The sequence below is a fragment of the Zingiber officinale genome, chromosome 8A (genome assembly GCF_018446385.1).
Source record: "Zingiber officinale cultivar Zhangliang chromosome 8A, Zo_v1.1, whole genome shotgun sequence".
NCBI classification, from domain to species: Eukaryota; Viridiplantae; Streptophyta; class Magnoliopsida; order Zingiberales; family Zingiberaceae; genus Zingiber; species Zingiber officinale.
This window is the reverse complement of record NC_056000.1, coordinates 17,717,402-17,733,010: the sequence shown is the minus strand read 5'-3', so window position 1 is coordinate 17,733,010 and position 15,609 is coordinate 17,717,402.

Genomic DNA, 15,609 nt, shown 5'->3' with positions numbered 1-15,609 from the left:
CCTCTTACCTTCAAGCCTACTTCCTTTGGCTCTCGTCCCTCGGATGCATTCAAGCCTGCGGCTCGCCCCCAATGCCATCCTTCACGTATGACTCGAAGTCGCTTCCCTCGGCCCTTATCCTTACTGCCTTGTCCACGGTCCCTCGAATGCTCCATCCTTCACCGGACTTGAAGCCGTCAACCTGAGTCACATGTGTATCCTGTAAACCTGCACACTCACATGCACATATCAAATAACAAGGGTGAATCTAACTTAAACTCTTTGCTCAAATACCAAAACACATGGTCACACGGACCATTGGGATTGCTCCAATATACAGGAGGTACAATTTCTGAGTTGGCTTGCTAACATCATACTGGTCCCCAAGCCGGGCAACAAATGGAGGGTCTGCATAGACTTCCGCGACTTGAATAAAGCGTGCTTGAAGGATTTCTATCCGCTGCCCCGGATAGACTAGATGGTGGACTCTACGGCAGCCTGTAAGTTGATCTACATGCTCGATGCATATCAAGGTTATCTCCAAGTACTGCTCGCCTAAGAAGATCAAGAAAAGGTCAACTTTATCATGGCCAACGGAACATTCTGCTATAATGTCATGTTGTTCGGACTAAAGAATGCCGACGCCACCTACCAGAGGCTCATGAACAAGGTGTTTTGGCGGTAGATCGGCTGCAACATAAAGGTATATGTCGACGACATATTAATAAAATCTCCAAGAGTTATTGATCTTTGCGCATGCATCAAGGAGACCTACCAAACTCTGAGGGCTTATGGAATAAAGCTGAACCCGAATAAGTGTATATTCGGCGCTAAGAGTGGCCGATTCCTAGGATACATCGTCATTGAGTGGGGGATCGAGGCGAATCCAAGCAAGGTCAAGACTCTGCAAGATATGTCATCGCCACACAACTTGAAGGAAGCCCAATGACTGACCAGACGTATTACCACTCTATCCAGATTTATATCTAAATCATTCGACCAGAGCCTATTGTTCTTCAAGGTGCTACGTCGGGCGACAAAATTCCAGTGGTATGGAGAGTGCGATCGGGCATTCGAAGAGCTCAAAGATTATCTCAACTCCTTATCTATATTAGCTAAGCCGAGCATAGGAGAGCCGCATTGGATCTATCTGTCATCCACCAAGAATGCGGTTGGCTCGACATTAGTTAAGAAGAATGTGCAAGATCAAGAGCCCATGTATTTTTTAAGTCATATATGGAAAGATGTCAAATCCCGCTACACTGGTTTGGAAAAGTTAGCTTACGCTTTAGTACTAGCCGCTTGGAGACTCCGCCCGTACTTCCTCTTCCATCCAATCATCGTGATGATCAACAGTACTTTGGGAAAAGTCCTCCCAACCCAGAAGCATTCAGCCAACTGATCAAGTGGACAATTGAACTAAGTGAGTTTGACATCTAATACCAGCCCCGAACGGTGATAAAAGCTTAGGCCTTGGCTGATTTCGTCATAGAAATCTAGAACGACGAGCTAGAAGCAACTTGGAGAATATATGTTGATGGCTCTTCCACCCGACAAGGCAGTGGGGTCGACATCCTGCTCATTTCCTCAAGGGAAGATCGAATGTAACTTTCCGTTCGGTTAGATTATCGCGCCACCAACAATGAAATTGAGTATGAAGCCTTGATAGCCGGCTTGCAAGTGATGCAGCATGTCGGAGCCACAAAGGTCCTCATTCACTTGGACTCTGAGTTGGCCGCCCAACAACTGGCGAGGGTGTTTGAGATTACTAGCCCCTGACTCAAGTTATATGCAGAAACCTTTGAGAAGCTAAAGATAAATTTTCAAGAAGTCACTATACAGAAGATCGCTCGATCGGACAATCAAGTAGCAGATGAACTGGATAAGTTAGCTAGTTCATTATCACCGGTCGTGATTAGCCAGCTGATAAAACAGGTTTCTTTGGTGGCGCATATTGACCGGATGGACGAAGTTGTCTTTCTGAGCGACTGAAGAATACCATTAATCGAATTTCTCTGATCGGGTAGTACGCCGGTCTGTTGGAGTGTATACTGAAAGCCTAAGCTTTTGTAAACATTTGTCTTGAATAAAGAATCACATTTGGTCAAATTATCTACATTTGTTTGTAGTTGTTCAATTAATTTATATTGTAGATAACATAGCTTGTGGTGTCACATGCAGAAGATAATGTTATCAGTACCTTATAAATTATAAACAGTAGCTCACGACCAAAATGGAAAGGAACAAACCATTAGAAGGTCGTAGTGTAATTAGGTATCAGTTTATCTTGACTGTATAATTACACTAGTACACTTAGAGTGTATTGAGTAGGACCATTTGAGGTCGTTTCTTTTATACTGACTTTATAAAGAAACAAAGACCTCGGTTATTATGGAAGTGTGTGCTCTTAATCCTGATATAATAACAAGCACATATATTTGATATTTATTTCTTTAATTTATCAATGGGTGAGATTTAGTTCGATGAATCAATAAGCCCGATAAGTTGGGAAATGGTATTACTTATAGTGTGTGTTGTTGATTATAGAAGGAAACTATGTCCTAGAGATACTAGGTTGATAATGTCCCCAAGAGGAGCTCATAAGGATTGTCATGTTAAACCCTGCAGGTGGACTTAGTCCGACATGACGATAAGGTTGAGTGGTACTACTCTTGGACTTAGATATTAATTAAATGAGTTGTCAGTAACTCACTTGATTAGTGGGCATTCGATATCTTAAACACAGGGAGACTAACACACTCATAATAAGAAGGAGCCCAAAAATGTAATTTGGGATTGGTGCGGTAGTTCAATGATAGTTCTCTAGTGGAATGAATTATCATTGATAAAATTAAGTTGTGTGTTGGGCAACACGGGATGCTTAATTTTATCGGAGATCAAAACCAATTCCTCCTCTCGTTCCCTATCGTAGCCTCTTATTTATAGAGTTCTATACCCACCTATACCCACCTTCTATACCCACCCATAGGGGGCCGACCAAGCTAGCTTGGGAACAAGCTAGGGCCGGCCTAGGTATAAACCCAAGCTAGTAGGGCCGCCAAATTAAATTAAAAAAGAAATTTAATTTTAATTTTTATTATTATGTGGAAGATATAATTTAAAGAGAATTAAAATTAAAATATCTCTCTTGTAAAAGATCTACAAGAGATTAAAGAAAGAGATTAGATCTCTTTCCTTATTTGTAGATTGGAGAGATGTTTTATTTTCTCTTTAAAAATTATTCACATGTTGATAAAATTAAAATTATAGAAATTTCCTTTTATCAACCATGAAGAGATTTTAAAGAGAAATTTTATTTTTTTTAAATTTTCGGAAATAAATTAGGAAGTTTTAATTGTTGATTAAAACTTGTCTAATTTTTTCCTTCATTGATGTGGCCGGCCATTGGTTTTAATTTGGGAAATTTTATTTTATTTTTCTCAATAAAATCATGTCAAGGAAATTGAGGAAATTTTATTGTAATTAAATTTCCTAATTTGCCTAGGCCAAGGAATATAAAAGAAGGGGTGAGGGTGCCTTCATGAGATAACCTCTATTATTTTTTCTCCCTCTTTTCCTTGGTGTTGTGGCCGGCCATCATCTCTTCTCTTCTTCCTCTTTGTGGTGGCCGAAACTCTCTATTGCTTAGAGCTCTTGTGGAGGCCAGATACTACTTGGAGAAGAAGAAGAAGAAGGAGAGGAAGCTTGCATCTCTTAGAGCTTGGTTGGTGTTTTTCTTCTTCTTCCTTGGTGGTGCTTTCTTGTTTTGGCCGAACCTAGCTAGGAGGAGAAGAAGGTGCTTGGTGGTTTCTCATCTCGGAAGATCGTTGCCCACACAACGTCCGAGGTTAGAAGAGGAATGCGATAGAAGATCAAGAGGTTTTTCTACAAGGTATAACTAGTAATTTTTCTTTCCGCATCATGCTAGTTATTTATGGAAATAATACCAAATACAAGAGGCTTACGTTCTAGAATTTCGAATATGTTTTTCGAAGTTGTGTTCTTTTGTTTTTTCTTTTCCTTGTGATTTGATTGTTCTCTTTGGTTAACCTAAAGTTATTTTAGGAAATTAAATATTATCTTTCTATAAAAGGTTTTGTCTAGTCGGTGGTGGTTGCTCCCATATCCAAGAAGGTCATGTGCCTCGCCACGTCAGTACTGGGAACCAATTATGGAAATTAATATTTAATGGAATTAATAACTTAAGGAGACTTGGGTCGAACGTGTAAGTTCCGCAGAGATCCAAGTCAAAACCTAAAAGAACAAATAGATTAAGTTTTGGATCAAACGTGTTAAGTTCCGCAGCGATCCAAAATTTAATTTAAAAGAACACATGGTAGCTAGGAAAAGGTTCGACCTTTGTACAAAATTTTTGTACAGTGGAACCTATAGGTTTTCCGAGTAGCAACCAACAATTGGTATCAGAGCTAGGGTTTTGCCTCTGTGTATTTGGTATTTAGTTTAATTATGCACATGTCATACATAATTTAGGCAGGTTAATAGTAGGATGTGCTAACTTTGTGGATGCAGGATCCAACTATTATGGCTTTTAGTTATTATGTGTGTGATTGGACCCTTGGACATGTCAAGGGCATTTAAATGTGTGTGCATGATTGTATTCAAATACAGCAGGAGTTGTATTTAGTTTTATTAGGATTTTATTTTTGATCTAGATACATGTACATTCCTTTTATGGAATATAGGATCAAAATGTAAAATTCTATTTATGTCGCGGATCGAATCTTGCAAAGCGTGGAACCTTCTAAGGACCAGAGGCGCAGCGGAACAAGGAGCAAGATGCGACAGCTAGACCCGGTGGCGGTGGCCAAATATGGCAGCAGCTTGGGATGACAACACACGGATGACAACTAGAGATAAAAGCCATAATAGTTGAAAATTAGTTTCTCTATTGCTTTTATATTATGCTGTGTGTGCATGTTAGTTTACAAGTAAAGTAGGCTAGCATAGTTAAAATTCCTCATTTATAAATAACTAAGTGGGAGAGGGATTTTTAAATAAATCCCATGGTCTCCATTTCTGGTTTGTAAGTGATGCAAACAAGCTTGCACGTTGGCTCTGAGTGCCTTCCTCCATAACGGATGAGCTTGTTTGAGGATCACTAGAACAGACTTCCATTTTTGGATGACTATAGGAAGTTAATTAAGAGCGTGTGATCTTCCCCAACGGAAGGGGCATAATCTTATTAATGGACTTAGTGTCAAGTAATGGTATACACTTAGACACATCTAATAGTATCCTCCCCAACGGAGTCACTGCTATTATTTGTGTGACCAAATGATACCAACTATTAATTTTATTTGTCAAAAAGTTAGGTTGACAAGATAATAAAATTAATGGGTTAAAACCCTCCTTTTACAAATGTTGAATTTGTATACGTCCATACTAACGTGGCATACAAAATTCACGGTGTTATGAGGTGTTGGTTAATTTAAAATAGTATTGTTTGAGGAATTAATATTATTCTAAATTTAGAGTTCGACCAAAAGTTATTTGTGATTCTTAGGATGTCTTTCAACCCATTGTCCATCATACTTAATGAATAGACTTACTGGACCAAACTACATAGATTGGAAAAGAAACCGGGACATTGTTCTTAATGTCGAAAGCTATAAATTTATCCTGACTGAGGCTGATGCACCCTCTCGTGAATCTACCCAAGAGGAGATTGAATATCATAGGAAATGGGTAAAAGCATGAGATGGCGCGGTGTTACATTTGGCTTCAATGTCAAATGTATTGCAACATCAAGATTTACCAATACCAACAACTATGATATTATGAACAATCTCAAGGAACTCTTTGTTCATCAAGATAGGGCTTCAGGCAAGAAGCCATGAGAAAGATAATGACGACCACCATGCAAGAGGGTACTCCGTAAGGGATCATATCCTAAAATGATGGCTTATCCGAACGAGATACGGATCCTTGGAGGAGAAATTGATGGGAAACCCAGATCGATATGATCCTCCAAACGCTACCTAGAAGTTTTGAGCATTCCGCTGAACTATAATATGAATAAGAGGGTTTATTCATTAGCGGAACTACTGACAGAACTTCAAGCAGCAGAAGGATTATTTCGTCACAATGCTCAAATTCACTATGCTGAAAATGGTTCTACTTCTAAACCGAAAGGAAAGAAGAAAAAGAAACAAGCTGGTTCAGCAAAGAAAGTGAATAAATCTCAGAGTACGGGATTTAAAGCTGGAATGAAGAAGCCGAAGGGCAAGTGCTTCATCTGTAAGCAGGCAGGACATTCGAAGGCGGACTGTCCTCGTAGGAACCAAAACAAAGGTATATCTCATACTCTAGTTGTTAAAACATGTTTAGCGGTGTTATCTACCAGCACCTGGTGTGTAGATACGGGAGCCACTGATCATGTCGGTAATTCCTTGCAGGGGTTCCAGGAACCCGACGACTATCTGAAGGGGAGATTACCGTCTACATGGGCAATGCTACTAAGGTGGCAGCTGTTGCAGTGGGAGACGTCTACTTATCTTTTAGTAGAAATAGAAATTTGATTTTAAGAAATTGTCTTTATGTACCCAGTTTTAGAAAGAATTTAATTTCAGTTTCTAAACTGTTTTTAGATGGATATTCAGTTTCTTTCAGTAACGATGTAGTTATTAAAAGAAATAAAGTGATTATCTGTTCTGGTACATTAGTTGGCAATTTGTATACTTTAAATCCAATTTCTTCCACAAAGCAAAACATGGAAATTTATAACTCATCTTCTAACTCTAATAAGAGAAAAGAACCTTCGGAAATGAACCAAGCATATCTTTGGCATCTAAGGCTTGGTCATATTAACTTAAGTAGGATTCAGAGGCTTATAGCCGATGGACTTTTGAGTTCATTTGAGTTGGAAAATTTTTCAACTTGTGAATCTTGCTTAGAAGGTAAAATGACCAAGAGGCCGTTCAAGGCCAAGGGGTATAGAGCCAAAGAAGTGTTAGAGTTGGTCTACTCTGATTTGTGTGGTCCTATGTCTGTCCAGGCAAAAGGAGGTTTTGAATATTTTATCTCTTTCATAGACGATTATTCAAGATATGGATACATTTACCTAATGCGCCGCAAGTCCGAGTGCTTTGATAAGTTCAAAGAATACAAGGCTGATGTGGAGAAACGACTAGGTAAAAGTATCAAGACACTACGGTCAGATCGTGGTGGCGAATACCTCTTAGGAGAGTTTAGGAATTACTTATCAGAGGCCGGGATTCAATCCCAATTGTCTGCACCTGGAACACCCCAACAGAATGGTGTGGCCGAACGAAGGAATAGGACTCTTATGAAGATGGTTAGATCAATGATGAGTTATTCAGAATTACCAAATTCGTTTTGGGGATATGCTCTGGAAACAGCAGTATACATTCTGAACTTAGTACCTTCTAAATCAGTTTCTTCTACTCCCATAGAATTGTGGAATGGGCGAAAGCCTAGTCTAAGACATATTCGGATTTGGGGTAGTCCAGCACATGTGCTGAAACCAGATGCTGATAAGTTAGAATCCCGTACAGAAGTTCGCGTATTTGTAGGATATCCCAAAGGAACGAAAGGTGGTTTATTTTATAGTCCTAAAGACCAGAAGGTCATTGTTAGCACCAATGCCCAGTTTTTAGAAGAAGACTATATAATGGATCACAAGCCCAGTAGCAAAGTTGTTTTAGAAGAACTTAGAGAGGACATGTCTACTTCAGTACCAACAGTACAAGATGAAGTACCACAAGAGACTGCAACACGTGTTACACATGATACACAACCACAGACAGTGCCTCGTCGTAGTTGTAAGGCAACCTGAAAGATTCATGTTTTTGGGAGAGTCTTCGGACTTGATCCCGGGTAAACATGAACCTGATCCACGAACATATGACGAAGCACTCCAAGATATAGATGCAGCATCTTGGCAAAAGGCAATGAATTCTGAAATAGAGTCTATGTACTCTAATAAGGTCTGGGAGCTTGTAGAACCACCTGATGGTGTAAAAGCCGTTGGATGCAAGTGGATCTACAAAAGGAAAAGAGGGACAGACGGGAAGGTAGAAACCTTCAAAGCTAGGCTTGTTGCGAAAGGGTACACTCAGAAAGAGGGAATCGATTATGAGGAGACCTTTTCACCAGTGGCCATGCTTAAGTCTATCCGGATACTCTTATCCATTGCTGCTCATATGGATTATGAGATTTGGCAAATGGATGTCAAGACAGCTTTCCTTAATGGAAGTCTTGATGAGAACATCCATATGAAGTAACCAGAAGGGTTCATTGAAAAGGGCAAAGAGCATCTAGTGTGTAAGCTCAATCGGTCCATTTATGGACTGAAGCAAGCTTCAAGATCTTGGAACATCCGGTTTAATGAAGTAATCCAGTCATATGGATTTATTCAGTGTCCGGATGAGTCTTGTGTATACAAGAAGTGTAACGGAAACGTGGTGGTATTTCTTGTACTATACGTAGATGATATTTTGTTAATTGGCAACAATGTCAAGGTATTATCAGACGTAAGGGTATGGTTGTCCAAACAATTTGATATGAAGGACTTAGGAGAGTGTGCACACATTCTTGGGATCAAAGTTATAAGGGATCGTAAGAAAAGAATGTTGTGTCTGTCCCAAGCTTCATATATGGATACAATCCTTGCTCGTTTTAGCATGCAGGATTCCAAGAAAGGTTTCCTACCTTTTAGACATGGAGTAGCTCTATCTAAAGAGATGTCTCCAAAGACGTCAAAAGAGATAGAGGACATGAAAGCAGTTCCTTATGCTTCGGTGTAGGAAGCTTAATGTATGCTATGTACGAGACCAGATATCTGTTTTGTCGTGGGCATGGAATAAGGACAATGGACTTTGGTAAAGCATATATTAAAGTACCGAGAAGGACAAGAGATTATATGCTAGTTTACCAAGCACACGATGCTCCCTGTGGGTTACACGATTCGATTTCCAATCAGATAATAAGTCTACGTACATCAGCTATGTGTTTACTTTAGGAGGTGGAGCCATTTCATGGAGGAGTGTTAAGGGAAATGCGTTTCGGACTCAACCATGGAAGTCGAGTATGTAGCAGCCTCTGAGCTAAAGAGGCGATATGGCTCGGAACTTTCTAATGGACTTAGATGTGATTCTGGTTTGCCCAAAATTATCAAAATTTATTGTGATAATAGCGGTGCGATTGCAAACTCGAAGGAGCCACGAGCTCATAAGGCAAGTAAACATATAGAGCGCAAGTACCACCGATACGAGATATCGTGAGCGAGGAGAAGTTGTCATCGCCAAGATTGCATCATCGATAACTGGCGATCCTTTCACTAAGGCCCTTCCGAAAGCTTTCGATCGGCATGTGGAGGAATGGGAATCGGATGTATGGTAAGATATGATGACTTAGTCATTAGTATAAGTGGGAGATTGTTGGAGTGTATCGAAAGCCTAAGCTTTTGTAAACATTTGTCTTGAATAAAGAATCACATTTGTCAAATTATCTACATTTGTTTGTAGTTGTTCAATTAATTTATATTGTAGATAACATAGCTTGTGGTGTCACATGCGAAGATAATGTTATCAGTATAAATTATAAACATGAGCTCACGACCAAAATGGAAAGGAACAAACCATTAGAAGGTCGAGTGTAATTAGGTATCAGTTATCTTGACCGTATAATTACACTAGTACACTTAGAGTATATCGAGTAGGACCATTTGAGGTCGTTTCTTATCGACTTTATAAAGAAACAAAGACCTCGGTTATTATGGAAGTGTGTGCTCTTAATCGATATAATAACAAGCACATATATTTGATATTTATTTCTTTAATTTATCAATGGGTGAGATTTAGTTCGATGAATCAATAAGCCCGATAAGTTGGGAAATGGTATTACTTATAGTGTGTGTTGTTGATTATAGAAGGAAACTATGTCCTAGAGATACTAGGTTGATAATGTCCCCAAGAGGAGCTCATAAGGATTGTCATGTTAAACCCTGCAGGTGGACTTAGTCCGACATGACGATAAGGTTGAGTGGTACTACTCTTGGACTTAGATATTAATTAAATGAGTTGTCAGTAACTCACTTGATTAGTGGGCATTCGATATCTTAAACACAGGGAGACTAACACACTCATAATAAGAAGGAGCCCAAAAATGTAATTTGGGATTGGTGCGGTAGTTCAATGATAGTTCTCTAGTGGAATGAATTATCATTGATAAAATTAAGTTGTGTGTTCGGGGCGAACACGGGATGCTTAATTTTATCGGGAGATCAAAATCAATTCCTCCTCTCGGTCCCTATCGTAGCCTCTTATTTATAGAGTTCTATACCCACCTATACCCACCTTCTATACCCACCCAATAGGGGTCGGCCAAGCTAGCTTGGGAACAAGCTAGGGCCGGCCTAGGGGTGGCCGGCCCTAGCTTGAACCCAAGCTAGTAGGGCCGGCCAAATTAAATTAAAAAAGAAATTTAATTTTAATTTTTATTATTATGTGGAAGATATAATTTAAAGAGAATTAAAATTAAAATATCTCTCTTGTAAAAGATCTACAAGAGATTAAAGAAAGAGATTAGATCTCTTTCCTTATTTGTAGATTGGAGAGATGTTTTATTTTCTCTTTAAAAATTATTCACATGTTGATAAAATTAAAATTATAGAAATTTCCTTTTATCAACCATGAAGAGATTTTAAAGAGAAATTTTATTTTTTTTTAATTTCCGGAAATAAATTAGGAAGTTTTAATTGTTAATTAAAACTTGTCTAATTTTTTCCTTCATTGATGTGGCCGGCCATTGGTTTTAATTTGGGAAATTTTATTTTATTTTTCTCAATAAAATCATGTCAAGAAAATTGAGGAAATTTTATTGTAATTAAATTTCCTAATTTGCCTAGGCCAAGGAATATAAAAGAAAGGGTGAGGGTGCCTTCATGAGATAACCTCTATTATTTTCTCTCCCTCTTTTCCTTGGTGTTGTGGCCGGCCATCATCTCTTCTCTTCTTCCTCTTTGTGGTGGCCGAAACTCTCTATTGCTTGGAGCTCTTGTGGAGGCCAGATACTACTTGGAGAAGAAGAAGAAGAAGGAGAGGAAGCTTGCATCTCTTAGAGCTTGGTTGGTGTTTTTCTTCTTGCTTGGTGGAGCTTTCTTGTTTTGGCCGAACCTAGCTAGGAGGAGAAGAAGGTGCTTGGTGGTTTCTCATCTCGGAAGATCGTTGCCCACACAACGTCCGAGGTTAGAAGAGGAATACGGTAGAAGATCAAGAGGTTTTTCTACAAGGTATAACTAGTAATTTTTCTTTCCACATCATGCTAGTATTTATGGAAATAATACCAAATACAAGAGGCTTACGTTCTAGAATTTCGAATATGTTTTTCGAAGTTGTGTTCTTTTGTTTTTTCTTTTCCTTGTGATTTGATTGTTCTCTTTGGTTAACCTAAAGTTATTTTAGGAAATTAAATATTATCTTTCTATAAAAGGTTTTGTCTAGTCGGTGGTGATTGCTCCCATATCCAAGAAGGCCATGTGCCTCGCCACGTCAGTACTGGGAACCAATTATGGAAATTAATATTTAATGGAATTAATAACTTAAGGAGACTTGGGTCGAACGTGTAAAGTTCCGCAGGAGATCCAAGTCAAAACCTAAAAGAACAAATAGATTAAGTTTTGGATCAAACGTGTTAAGTTCCGCAGGCGATCCAAAATTTAATTTAAAAGAACACATGATAGCTAGGAAAAGGTTCAGACCTTTGTACAAAATTTTTGTACAGTGGAACCTATAGGTTTTCCGAGTAGCAACCAACACGGTCGACCAAGAGGTGTCATGTTTATTAAAGAAGAGGGTTGGACGGTTCACCTTGGTCGAAGATCAGCTGTATAAAAGAGCCTTTCCTAGGCCCTTGCTCAAGTGTGTTGGACTAGAGGATGTAGCGTACATCTTGCAAGAAGTGCACCAAGACTCTTGTGGAAGTCATCTAGGTGGCTATTCGCTAGCTTGAAACATTCTCCTGGCCGGATACTTCTATCCAAATCTCCAAGAGGATGTCGCTCGGATGACAGCCATATACCTGTCCTGCCAAAAGTATCACAATATTTCACACCGACCGACCGAAGAGATGAAGTCATCCACGGTATCTTGCCCGTTAGACCAATGGGGCATGGACATCGTGGGACCATTTCCCATGGTGATAGGTCAATGAAGGTGTAGGTCCCTTTGGAGGCCGGCAAGAGGGGAGGGGTGAATTGCCCTACAAAAATTAAACCAAAAACCCTTCTCGGATATTCAACTAATTTAAAAGACACTTGTAATAATAAAACTAAGAGACTAAAAGAAAAGAGCAGACACAAGAGATTTACTTGGTTTGCAATCAGGGGATTGCTAATCCAAGGAAAGTAAGCGCACTATCTGTTTATCTCCTTCGGGCGGAGTAGCCTCTTTACAGCGTTGACAGCATAAATAAAAGAAACAAAATTGAAAGCACAGAGAAAATTGATTACAAGTGAGATGTTCTGACTGTGCAGATTAGTGCTATATTTATAGCACTGGTCGGGGCGCCCCGAATGGGTTCCGAGCACCCAGAGGGGATAAAATTTTATCCCCCAACGATCATATCACGTTTGACGCGATCCTGGTCAAAATCCAGGTCCGGGCGCCCCGGAGCCCAAAGTCAACAATGTTGACTTTTTCACCTCCGGTTCAGCTCGTCTCGGTCCGGGTCTTGTTCGCTCCGGCTCCGCTAGCTTGGGTGATCTCGACCATCCGGAATAGGGCTCACCCGAACCCAAGTTCCGGCCTTCTCCTCGAGCAGCCTTCCTTCTCGGTTTCTCGTCCCTCGAACGTCGCGCACGTTCTTCTCGTCCACCGGTGTACTCTTCCGCGGTCACCTCGTCCCTCGGACGCACTGAGCCCGTCGGCTCTCTCCCCGTGCCGTCCTTCTCGCTAGCCGCGTCTTCCGCTCGACTTCCTGTGTTCCTAAGCTCCTGCACACTTAGACACGAGGGTTAAACAAACGCAGGACCTAACTTAGCTTGTTTGATCACATCAAAATACCTTGGAGTTCCAACAATCTTCCCCTTTTTGATGTGAGCAACCCAAGTTAAGTTAGGGTAAACATATGCAATAAAAACAATTTATATTCAAACAAGTCCAAATATTTTTCAATTAAAAAATTATATTACCTCCCCCTAGACTTAACATACTTCTCCACCTTTGATCACATAAAAATTGGGGTTATAAACAAGTCTAAGGTAAAAAAAAACTTTAAGTCTAAAATATTTAAAAATGTCTAAGTAAAGATACTCTTCAGAATTTTTCTATTGAGGAAAATTTAAGTAAAACATTTTTCAGATAAAAACAGTCATAAGTATTAAAAAAAATATTAAGTTTGAAATTTATTTCAACATTCCCTAAAAATTTTTCTAATTAAGAAAAAAAATTCTAAGTTAATTTTAAGAAAATTATAAGGCAATATTATCATAAAAAAATTCTTAGTCAAAATAATTTTTTTTAAAAAAAAAATCTTAAAGCAAAAAAAATTCCAAGTTAACTTTCATAAACAATTTAAAAAAAATTCTAAGTCAAGTTAAAAAAATTAAATATTTTCTAACACAAATTGAATAACTCTTTTAAAGCATTAAGTAATTTAAATTAATGCTTTTTCAGTTAGTCAATTAAACTTTTCATTTCGATACTTGGCTTCCAGGTCGTGGCGAGACACTAGGCCTTCTTGGTTATTGGAGCAACAACCACTTCCTTAGACAAAGCCTCATAATGAAATTAGTTGTTTAATTTCCTTGCTGAAAATGCTAAGTCTGATTTTAATTTTAAATTAAACAGGTTTTTGGAACCCAGTAGAGGTTCCTACCTATAGGATTAACCAAGTATTTCCTAGGTACATAGATTTTTGATATATTTCTAATTTGACTTTGATGAAATCTATAATACCAATTTAAACCTCTATAATTTCTAAAAGTAGAAATATTTGAACCATTAGATTTTTTCAATGTTTCTATTTCTTCTTTTAGTTTTTCATTTTCAATTTTAAATTTATCAAAATCCTCTATAAGACATGATTTTACCAAAATTCTTTTTGTTTCTAAAATTTCATTTTCTAATTTGGTATTTTTATTTTCTAATTTATACATGGATTTTGTCATTGCCTTAATACCAAAATAAAGTTCATCAGGGGGTAAGAGGCATACCTCACTTACCATATCAGACTTGAAGCCTGAATCTCCCCCTGCTTCGCTACTTCCATCTGAGGTCGCTCCCCCTTCATCGATGCTGAGTTCTGATGTACTCTGTCCTTCGTAGCTTGGCATCAGTGCTATCCCGGCATATTCTTGAATCTCGGACTCAGATGAAGAAGTGTCGTCCCAAGTAGCTTTTAGGTTCTTGTGCTTCTTGGGAATCTTGCCTTTGTCCTGCTTTAGTTCTGGGCAGTCTTCTTTTAGGTGTCCTTCCTTTTGACACTGGTAGCATCGCATCCTTCTTCTATTTCTTAGATTCTTTTTATTCTGCATTTCTTTAAATTTATTAGCTGTAAAAAACTTTTTAAAGTTTCTTACCATGTACGCTTCCTGATCATCCTCTGAGTCTGACTCGGGTTCATCCCTTTTGGTTGCGTTTAGCGCAATCATCTGGCTTGATTCCTTTGTTCCTGCACACCTGGTTTCATACAATTCAAGAGTGGAGAACAGTTCTTCTAAAGTACTTACCTCCAGGTCTTTCGAAATGTAGTAGGCGTCGACGATTGATGTCCAATCTGATGTTCTGGGAAACGCATTGAGTGCGTAGCGTATTGTTTCCCGATTTGTTATCGTTTCTCCGAGGTTCTCGAGACCAGTAATCAATTCTTTTACCTTTGCGTGTAGACTGGCTACCTTCTCACCTTTCTCCAGTCGAATATTCATTAGCTTGTTCCGGAGGATGTCTCTTTTAGCGAGCTTCGCTTCGGACGTGCCTTCGTGGAGTTCCAGGAACTTCTCCCAGAGTTCTTTGGCAGATGAATAGCTTCCGATGCGGTTGACCTCTTGAGGCGGCAACACGCTCAGCAGGTGATATTCCGCACGACTGTTTGCTACAGACTCATTCTGCTCCTTCTTTGTTCAGTGGCTCTTTTCTTTTTCTTCTCCATCTTGATTCATTGGAGCTACAAAATCATATTTCATAATAAACCGAATTTCGAAATCAGTTCTTAGGAATACCTCCATACGTCGCTTCCAGTCTGCGAAGTCCCCCTCGAATTTTGGTGGAACGATGCTTGGTCTGACCATCTCGTTGCTTCAATTGGCGGTTAGTCCTCCTGAAACGCCTCGCTCTGATACCACTTGTAGGTTCCTTTGGAGGCCGGCAAGAGGGGAGGGGTGAATTGCCCTACAAAAATTAAACCAAAACCCCTTCTCGGATATTCAACTAATTTAAAAGACACTTGTAATAATAAAACTAAGAGACTAAAAGAAAAGAGCAGACACAAGAGATTTACTTGGTTTGCAATCAGGGGATTGCTAATCCAAGGAAAGTAAGCGCACTATCTGTTTATCTCCTTCGGGCGGAGTAGCCTCTTTACAGCGTTGACAGCACAAATAAAAGAAACAGAATTGAAAGTACAGAGAAAATTGATTACAAGTGAGATGTT